General features: G+C 29.6%; 1 long non-coding RNA gene and 1 other non-coding gene across 3 annotated transcripts; both read right to left on the reverse strand.

The window, feature by feature from the left end:
• Positions 1-249: 249 nt before the first annotated feature.
• On the reverse strand, positions 250-1739 carry LOC107852336. 2 transcript variants are annotated; one of them, XR_001669403.2, is made up of 3 exons: positions 1601-1739; positions 1270-1353; positions 250-416 (listed from the first exon to the last, which is right to left on the reverse strand). It is a non-coding gene; the product is annotated as an uncharacterized LOC107852336 (long non-coding RNA). The 2 variants fall into 2 exon arrangements; XR_001669402.2 differs by lacking the exon at positions 1601-1739 and adding an exon at positions 1442-1540.
• An 8118-nt stretch (positions 1740-9857) lies between these two features.
• Positions 9858-9963, reverse strand: LOC124886781. The gene has a single exon (XR_007044191.1). It is a non-coding gene; the product is annotated as a small nucleolar RNA R71 (small nucleolar RNA).
• Positions 9964-11262: the final 1299 nt, after the last annotated feature.

Below are 11262 nucleotides of genomic sequence, written 5' to 3' on the forward strand. Positions count from 1 at the left end.
AAGAAAGTATAATTTAATAATGATATTATTTTTTAAATTTAAGATCATATCTACTGATGCTTTAAATGCTTTAAGAAATAATAGCAATAAAATAATTAGAATTTTTTTTAACATCCCTAATCATGACATTTATCATTCCCTATACTTGTCAAAAAATAAGAAAAGAAATAAGGAAAAACAATCTTTTACATAAAATAATGAATAATTAAGAAATAAAATCAAAAGAAGCACATGTACGATATACACCTGAAATAAAATTAAGCCGTCTAAATACATAAATTCTACATATAAGAGAGATTACTTATGGTTAATTTCAGCAAGTCATGAAATCATGTATTTTTTGTAGTGACGATATGCGAGAATCAAAGCCAGCTGAGCCTTTAGATGATCCCGATTTGTACTTCATCACATTAATTCTACAGATGTAATCAATAAATATTAAAATGTTAGTTGTACAAACTTTAGCAAGAGGGAGTGTCAAAATAAAATTAGATAGAAACATAAAAAATTAATTGTACAAGTATTCAAACACAAAAAAGTTACTCTACCATTAGCAACTTTGTAATATGCTAATATATTGAGATACAAACTAATCACTCAAAGGCATATTGATTAGATGATATTAATAGTGATATTTTATATTAAAGAACATAAATAAATAAAAGAGTAGTAATTGACACATTTATTTTGGTACAATAAATAAATAAGAAATTAAACAAATAGCAATAAAATGAATGTAAAATGATCTCATTTTTATTAATAATATAATCAAGATATAATGAGGTGTAGTCGATAGGATAAAAATGAAAGTACAGAACAATTAAATAAAAAGAAAAAACGACGGGAGTAGCTAAAGAAGAAAATAATGAAAATATAATATTATTTTTTTATATTATAAATGAATGCTGATTAATAAATGAATGATAATGACTTTTCAAAAATATCATTACACCTACATTGGATCCTTTAATAATACATCATTTTTGAAGAATTTGTGATGGGTATTATATAGAAATTATAATACATATGATATGAGCAAAAATCATATCATGGTGTTACTTATTTTCTTTCTTAAAATTCATAACAAAAACAGAAGGAGCAACGTCAAGTTGTTTCTTTAACGTGCTTTAAGTAGAGAAAAGGAGATATCAAATAATTTTTCTGCGTAAAATCAAATTAATAAAATACTAATTTTAAATCATTTAAATGAAATAAAGAAAAAACATTATCAAAAAAATATTTATATTAATTGGTTGGTAATGATACTACCTTTGTCCTCCTAAAATCTCTTCATAGTCATCTCCTAATGTTCTTTCCATATGTATGTACATCATTTGATCTTTTTTTTCGTTCCTGCAAGAAACAATACATCACAAAAATAATGCACTATGAATAAAAATTATAAGAAACTAATTTAAAATCTCACATATCACGTCCTTACTTATTAGAATCAATGCAAGATACCAAAAATTATTTAAAAATAAGATCATACATGATATTTTTATTACTAAATATTTTCTGTTGCACAGTAAAATGTGAAAGGAACAACACACTGATATTAGCATACTCAAAAAGAAAGAATAAGAAGATATAGAACAACCTTTGCATTGAATGGTCACCAATTGCCATGTGGTTAATGATGTGTCTGCACCAAGAAATTATTATCTAATTGCAATGCAAATAAATTCTAGAAATGAGTTATTTATAGATTGATAGACTATAAAAATAGATAAAAAGAAGTTAATGAGACATGTTATTCAAGAATATGAATAGAATGAGGTTTTTTTGTAACTCATGATATATAATTAGATGTAATAAATATGACATTTTTTATCGATTAATGAAAAGAGGAAAAAAATTTTAAAAAAAAGAAAAAAAAAAGAGAATAGAGGCCATTGAGAGGTGCCACATAGAATGGACTAAAATTCTCTTTTATACATATATATATAGAGAGAGAGAGATTGCTTTGCGCATAACAATGACTTATTAGCTTGAGACATGAAGGAACTTCCATATATGTGGATTTTCTGGGGTATCTGGTCTTACCTTCAATTATAAGCTAAAATACCTAAAAGAAATTGTTAGGTGATGACTCCAATTAGGTCAGAAATTATTAATGTATTGTACTTGTATTCAATTAGAATAAAGTGCAATCACCTCAATATTTGATAGACCATACTTATGTACCATAAACTTTTCTCTTACTATAAGAGTTATCAATCAGGTTTTAACGCAAATAGGTATAGGCACTTACCTTAGAGTTGGAGTGCTTGGTCATGTTTATTATATGATTGTGTACTCTTCGTGTATTTTAATATTAAAATTAAATTACACAATAATTTATGGATATTATAAAGTAGAGAAAGTAATGGTCATTAGTTTGTGATAACTCTTATAACATCGCATTTTATTCATACATAATTCTATCACTTAATATTTTTTTGCTCTCATTATTTTTTTATATTTAATCTCATGAATTAGTGGGGTAAAAATGTGGGTTTTGATTCTTGATTGTTGGATGAACTTAGCCGTCTACATTCTTATGACCTAAATGACCATTAGTTGTATGTTGTAACATCTCATTTATTATTCTACCTCTTTATGCCATGTAACTTATGTAACAACTAATAAGCATTCATCTTCCTCACTTAATATCCACTACTTCCTTATTTACTAAATGAAAGAAATATACACCTATATAAAGGATGTCTTCTTTCTTTGTGATAAAAGAAGAAATGAGATGAGTTGTATATTGTGAGGTACATGAAAAGATGATAACACGAAAAATTATATTAGTGAAAGTGAGAGTTGAGACAAAGAAAATATTGTAAGTCTCCAACTATATTCACTATAAAAAAGAGAGTAACTATATAAGTGAAAGAGAGAGTTAAGACAAAAAAAATATTCTATGTTTACAACTATATTCACTATGATAAAGAAAGTTTTAATATGTTGAAGATTTGGAGGTGGAGATCTAGACTCTTCAACTAATCAACTAATTCGGAGTTGCTAGAGTTGTACATCGTTGATGGGTTGTTGTATCTGAGGGTTGTTGTATCCTGGGGGACAAGTCAAGAGATACACTGCTGGATCGGTGTAAATTATGCCGCGATGGGCTTGAATCTCCTTAAAGAGAGCGAGATATCCGCGTCTCAGCCAAGAAGAAGATTATCTTATTTTCTTCATTTTTTGTTCATTTTATTATTTCAACTATAATCAATATTATTTGTGACATATTTCACCAAGATATACCTCCTTTTAGCCAAAGCATGCAGTGAAGATTTGCTCCACAATGAAGCTATTATTTGTTAGGCTTTAAGTTATAACATGTTCGCAAAACTTGATATTAGTTTAGAAACTTATTTACTTAAAGCTTTTTTTAGTAATATTATTATTATTATTTTAGAAAATGGGAATTATATAATTTGGTACACGTGCAATGCATTATCAGAAAACTAGTATCTATAATATAGTAGAAATGAAAAAATAAAAAGATGAAGCAAAGTAATCTTGTATATATAATATAAGTAGAAATGGAAAAATAAAAAGATGAAGCAAAACGATCTATAAGAAAGAGAAGAACAGGGTGGCAAAGGGCCGGAGGACACTGCTTGTTGGGCAAATCAAAGAAAGAAGAGAGCACTTATAATAATGAGATTTGGTTAAAAATCGATTCAAATCAAAAGTTGATTAAATAAATCGATACTTTTTGGATTTGATTTGGTTTGATTTCAAAATTTTTAAAATTTATAATATATTATTTGATTGTATAATTGTGCTATCAGTTGGAGTGAACCATATATTGTTTGTGTTTAAATGTATTTGACTTATTTTGTATATGTGATTATTTTAACTTTTTGAACATGTACAAATTTCAGTTACAAATTTATTTCGGATTTTAATGTATCTGCAGCTTTTAAAGTGGAATGAATTGCCATGAAATTCACGAAATCTAATTATATTTTTTCATATTTTTTTAATTAAATTATACATGAACGATTAATTAACCAATTTTTCTTGTGGCATAAAGAAGATAAAATATAACAAAATTCTTCATTTTGTAGTATTCTAACTTAAACAAAATTCTTGATCAAAAGTATTATATATTCAATGTCTATACATTGAAAATCTCCAATTCTAATTAAGACAATGTATACTTAAATATCAAAAAGGAGTAAAAGAGAAAAGAGAGTGTATTTTATGTTTAATTAAAAACTGAACAATCGAAGCCGAGGTAGGGTCCAGCGGCTGGAAGAGCACCGCACATCACGTGGTGCTCGGTGCACTCTAGGTGGCCTTTGAAAATCCGGAGGATCGAATGTCGTCCACGCTCGATCGTATTCATAACCACATCAAGAAAAGGCATAGGGGACTGATCCCAAGGTATGACGGTCCGTTCGAAGCCGTTGGAAAGATTAGGGAAGTCGCTTACAAGTTGAACTTGCCAAAAAGATTGAAGATTCACCCTACCTTTCATGTCAGTTTTCTGAAAAGGTATAATGAAGATGTTAAAGACCTAGGCAGGAACATTCGATAACAATCAATTCAATAAATGTCTATTGCATTTGACTTGATTTTGATAATTTAAAGCGTTAACTATATAGCTTAGCAAACATAATCTCTTAATTACTCTATTTAATCTTAGTTTCAATTAATTACAACTTATAGTCTATCTTTTTAATTAAATACAATTCATCGTTTCTCTCCTTTATTTTCTCCCATAATTTTCTTTCTTTCTTTATCTTATATTTCTCTTTCTTTTTTCAATTCTCTTCTTCTTTATTTCTCTTTTTTCGTTTTATCTAACTTTTTCCCTTTTTCCTTTTTCAGTTTTTTCTTTTTCATATTTTTACATTTTTTATATTTTCCTTTTTTCTTTTTTTCCTTTTTCATTTTTTAAAGTTTATTCCTATTTTGTTTTTATTTATTTTTTCTTTGATTTTTTTTGTATTTTCTTCTTTTTTCGTTCTTTTTCATTTTTCTCCTTTTTTATTATTTTTTCCTCTCATCTTTTGTTGTTGTTATTATTTTAGATTTTATATTTATTTGTATCAAATTATATATTTTAAATAAATTTATTATTTGTAGTTGAATAGCTTAGCCATGAATATGTATAATTTATCATTTGTATTTGTATACAAATAAGTATAAGGATTAATTGTATTTGCTTGAGTCTAAAATATATAAATATGAAATATGTCATTCAACGCAAATGTAATTGTTAGTATTTGTATTTCAAATTTATCATATGTATTCGTATATAAACAAGTATCATTTGTATGTGTATGGTTCAAGTTGTATAAACAGATATCATTTAATACAAATGTAACATTTGACTCTGTATGATTTATTATTTGTATTTATATTATTTAATTTACATCAATAAAATACAATGGATATCAATGAATATAAATACAAGCGTTCGGAGAGAGAAAAATAATATTATTTTAAATTATTTAATAATACAAATGATGTTGTCAACTACAAATTCAAATAAATGAAATTACAAATATAAATACAATATGCATTCAACTTACAAATATAAGTACAAAATAGTTCTTTAAGAAAATAAGTGCATTGATGAAAATAAAATTCAAATAAAATAAAACCACAAAATACAAATACTATATGCAATTAATTATAAAATATAAATACAAAATAATTCTTTAAAATTGAGTGTTAATTGTATAAAATATAATTGACGGTGCGAACTATAAAATATAAATACTAGTACAAAATACAAATGTGAACTATAAAATACAAATACAAGAGTGAACTATAAAGTACAAATACAAATATAATTATATTAACAAATATAAGAATATAAATAATAATGTGAATACAAATACGATAAATGATTATAATACTTTCATTATCATCCATGACTTGTGCTCGAATATCCATATTTATTAAAAATACCAAAAATATAAAATAGAAAGAAAAAGAAGAGAAAGAAAAAGAGCACAAAAAAAGAAAATCAAAAGAAAAAATAAACAAAAGAAAAAAAAATAAAGAGAAATAGAATCTAGTGATTGGAGAGAAGGAAAAAAAACGGAAACGAAAAGAAAACAAAAAATAGGAAAAAAAATGAAGAAAAAAAGGAAAAACATGAAAAAAGAAAAAAATACAAAAAAGAAAAAGAAAAAGAAAGCAGAAAAGAAAAAAAAGAAAGAGAAATAGAAGTTAGCGATAGAAGAGGAAAAAATAAAAATAAGAAATCAAAAAAGAAAAAAGAAAATGAAAATAAAAAAAATAAAAAGTAAAAAACGAATAAAAGAGAAAAAGAAAAAAGCCAAAAAAATTATGGTGAATGCAAATACAACACATGATTATGATGTTTCTGTCATCATACCCGACTTATATTCGACGTAATCATATTTTTTGAAAATACAAAAAAAAATATAAAATATAAAATACAACCAAAAAAGGAAAAAAAATGAGAAAGAAAGAGAAAATGAAACTAAAAAGGAAAAAAAAATAAAAAATATTAATTAAGAAAAAAGAGAAAAATGAAGGCTAGAAAAAAAAAAGAAGAAAAAAAAAAAAAAAAAAAAAAAAGAGGCTAGAGGTATAAGATAGAAATAAAAAAGAAAAAAATGATGAAAGAATATGAGTTCTAATTTTGAAAGTTAGGCTAGGGACACTCCCATTTTGTTAAAACATAGGCTATTTTTTGTGAGTGTCCTTAATTTAACAACCAACTAAATTAATATAATGAGATAATAGTCCAAAAAATACCTGAACTTTACCTGAATTTGCAGTTGAGTATACTGAACTTTGTGGGGGCCCTATTATCCCCTAAACTTTTTTTTTCGTATTTTAATGGCATATATCTGTCCATTTGGACAAGTGAGTGTAATCACGTTCCTTGAGCGCGTAAGGGTATTTAAAAAATGTTATAAACCTATTTTTTGGATACATAACTTTATATATTTTTCATTAGATTCTTTTATTTTTTTAATATAATGAATTAAAGAGAGGTAGATCCCCTTCTTCTACTCTACTCCCATTTTCCTCTCCATTCTTAAAGGTAAAATCTTTTCATTGGTTTTCTTTATTTTCTTTGATAAATTTTTTATATCTTCTTACTTTTCTTAGTTTGTTTACGACTTCTTCTCACTATATTCTAACTTTTCTCTCTATTTTCACTAATTTTTAATTTGTGATTTTTGAAATTAGGGTTAGCTGTGGAAGATGTAAAATTGGATTTGAATAGGATTTGTTTAGACAAGGAAGATCCAATGTTGAATTTAGAGATGCGATGCAATCATGATCTCTTACTCTATTTGAAGACTTCTTCGTCCAATAATAATCCGGAAAGAAGATTTTAGTCTTGCCCTTATTATGGATCAAACAAGTGTAATTTATTTCTTTGGAGGAATAATGTGGTTGATGAATGATCTAAGTTCATTATTCCAAAGTTGGTGAAGAAAGTGAAGGACATGAATTAAATATTAAAGTTAATGAAGACGAAGGAAGAATTGGTTGGTGCTTACAGTGATAGGAAAATAATGGAGATGGAAGTTGAATCTGTATTCACTCAACTGGAAGAACAATGTAACTCATTTGTTAAGATAAAAGACGAGGTGAAAAATACACCAGAGAAGACGATTGGAGTGAAGAAGATAGTGAGCTTTAGTAGTATTTTCATGGTGTATATTGATCTTGGGCATATTTTTATGTTCAAAGCACCAATATGCACCCAGATTTAGACTTGGTTCAAAAACTTTTGTATGAATTCTTAAGTATAATTCAACTTTTATTCCGTTGCGTGCCTAATGGATATGATTAGTACTTTCAGGTTCAAAATCATGAAGAATTGTGCATAATTAGATACAATGAGGATATGAAAGTAGTGAAGGAATGCAAAGGAGTGAAGCTAAGTTAAAAATGGAAGCTAGAAAGTAGGAATCCTCCTTTGAAGACACTCCGCGTAGTGGGGATCAACAAAATAGCAATGGTCAAATTCCAGTGAAGGTTCGTGAAACTACCGCGTCGCGGAGTAGTTTCATTTACCAGATTTGGTGACCTGAAGGTTTAGCACATCGCGGAGGATGACTATTTTGTAATTGTCCCAATCCAGTGGCTCACCGTGATAGTGGCGCGTCGCGGTGAGGGTGCATTTTACAATTGTCAGGGGATATTTGAGCTCCGTAATTTCCTAGATTCTAATGGAAAATAGCAATCGAAGTCATGGAGCGAACGCGCCGTGTGGACAAATCGGGAATATTTTAAGTGATTTGTCCCTGCTATAAAAGGAAAAATCCAAGATAATGTAGGGGACTTTTTTTTTAAGCAGAGCATCAGCGGAAAAGCAAAAATTTCTCTCTTTTAGGGTTCTAAAATATTTTTTAAAATTTCTTTACTTCAAGTTTTGTTTTGGGTATGATTTATTACTTATTTTGGATGATGAATTCAAACATGAGTAGCTAAACACCCTATTTCTGGGGTTGAGGCTAAGAACATGATTACTCTTTAATATTCTTATTCATAGTTTCTTTTTGGAGTATAATCTGGGTTGTTCTTAATTTCTTGAGCTTACTATTTTAATGATTGGCCACCATTAGAATAAATTTATATTTCTATATGAATTCAGGAGGAGAATAATAGGATAGAACGAAGAAATTAGGGAGCAAGGTTCTTATTCTTTTATAAAATAAGGGATTTGAATTAGCATCTAGGATAGGGATATACCTAGAAGCCTTGCTTGGTTCACTTGCAAGAAGACAACTTCATGAATCTAGAAGATTTGTTGTAAATCTGCGGGAGTTGTAGTTACAACATTCAATAGATAAAAGATTTGAGGTTGGGAGACCAAGATCGTGGCATAACCCTTGTGAACCAGCAACCCGATAACCAATTAGACTATGATAAGAATAGAGAATTGTATGAATGCTCACAATACCTAAACCCTGGAATCATCCTCATCATTGATTACAACTGTTGCTTGCTTTTCTCTAGTTATAATTAATTATTTCTTGTTTAGTAATTTACATTTTATTTACAGATTCAAATTAATCTTGATACCATCAAATAATTAATACTCAATTGTCTTGAATAAAGATTGAATAAATTTCTAGTTTATTGATCCTCGAGGGAATGATATCTGACTGTCTAAGTCATTATATTACTTGCACGATCACGTATACTTGCGTGTGTATAGAGACACAATAAGTTTTTGGCGCCGTTGCCGGGGATCAAATAGATTTAGTGAATTGCTTTAATTTTTGATTTTTGATAATAAGTTTAAGTGTTAACAACTTGATCTTACCTGCTGAATTTTTGCAGGTTTAGCTGAACATTGGACTGGCTAAGGATAAAAAGTTATTAGAGCCCTTTGTAGAACCAGAAGTGATTTTTCATCAGAGACGAAAAGCCCAATACTACACTCAACAGGGACCGATGGCAGAAACATGCGATCCTATAGTTGCTAATCCCAATATTGGAAATGTTCCAGCTCATGTTGTTCCAGCTGTTTCTGTTCAACCAGTTGCAAGACCAGTTTGAGAATTGGCAATCCCACTTACGCACTTCGTCACTAACAGTATTCTGAAGCCTGAACCAGGAGGTTGGTGGGAATCAAAACAAAATATGGTGCAATTGTTGAGATCTGCGAGATAATTTCAGGGACTCTCAATGAGGATCCGCAGCAACACATACAAACCTTTCTGGAGATAAGCGATACATATATTCCTGAAAATGTGAGTGCTGATTATGTCAAATTGACACTCTTTCCCTTTTCTCTACTAGGGGAAGCAAAGAGATGGCTACTTGATGAACCACACCAATCCATCACTATATGGGAAGATTGTGCTCGAAGGTTTCTCATTCAATCTTTTCCATCTCAGAAAACTGCATGATTAAGGAGTGAGATATTGAGTTTCAGATAGAAAGATGGATAAAATCTCTACCAAGCTTGGGAGAGATTCAAGGGCATGTCAGAAGTTGGCCTCATCACCATCAATCAAATGATGTTTTGGTGAATACATTTATAGAAGGCCGTGAGTCTAATACAAAGATTCTCTTAGATTCAGCAGCAAGGGGTCAAGCTTTGGAGAAAACATATGAAGAACTGTATACCTTGCTGAATAGAATTGCACAAGGGAATCCTGATTGGCATTCAGACTCAAAGAATGCTCCCAAGAAGGTTGCAGGGGTTTTGGAGGTTGATCAGTTCACTACATTACAAGCACAGATTGTAGCAATGCAGAACCATATGACTACTCAGCTTAACAACTTAAAGTTGGGTACAACACAACCAGCAGCTACAACAAATATAGTACAACAGGTATATTCATGGTGTGAAGTTTGTGGAAAAGGTAAGCATAAAGCAGATGTATATTTTGGTAATCCATATTCAGTCAACTACATGGGGAATGCAAATCATCAGGGTCAACAAAATTTTGGCAGTACATACAATCCAAATTGAAGGAACCACCCTAATTTCTCATGGGATGGAAATCAGGTGCAGAATACAAATCAGTATAAGTGACCAGTGCAACTATATCCACAGCCGATTCAAAACAATCAGGCGACTGCTTTGAATAGTAATATGAAGGAGATGCTTAAGCAGTTTATGGCTCAAAAAGCATAGTTTACGATGGACATGAAGGCTTTATAGGCATAGTTTGCAGCTAAGTTGAAGAGTCAACAATTGCTTACAAGAAATCTGGAGTTGCAGTTAGGTCAAATCGCAGGATTGCATAATACAAGGCCACAAGGAGCATTGCCTAGCGACACTGAGGCTAATCTTAAATAGCTGAATGCAGTTACAATAAAGAGTGGGCTGCAAACTAAAAAAATAGTTCAGGAGCAGAATAATCCAGTGGTCACTAATGATAGGTTACAAGAGAATGCAGAAGTGAAAGTAAAAGAAAAAAGGCTAGTGAGGAGATTCGTGTAGAGAAGAAGACTATTCCCTTACTTTTTCCTCAAAGAGCAATAAAGCATCAAGAGGAAGCCAGTTTTAAGAAGTTTCTAGATCTTCTGAAACAAATCCAAGTAAACCTTCATCTTGTTGACATTCTACAGAGTATGCTGAAATATACTAAATACTTAAAGGATATTGTTACCAATAAGAATCGGTTGATTGAATATGCTACAATTGCACTTACTCAAGAGTGCACGTCTAAAATTCAAAATAAACTGCCTGGGAAATTAAAGGATCCGGGGAGTTTTACCTTGTAGATTACCCTTGGTCGAACTATTTGTGCACATGGATTGTGTGACTTGGGGGCTAGCATAAATCTCATGCCCATATTA

This window comes from Capsicum annuum, chromosome 8 (assembly GCF_002878395.1).
Source record: "Capsicum annuum cultivar UCD-10X-F1 chromosome 8, UCD10Xv1.1, whole genome shotgun sequence".
NCBI classification, from domain to species: domain Eukaryota; kingdom Viridiplantae; phylum Streptophyta; class Magnoliopsida; order Solanales; family Solanaceae; genus Capsicum; species Capsicum annuum.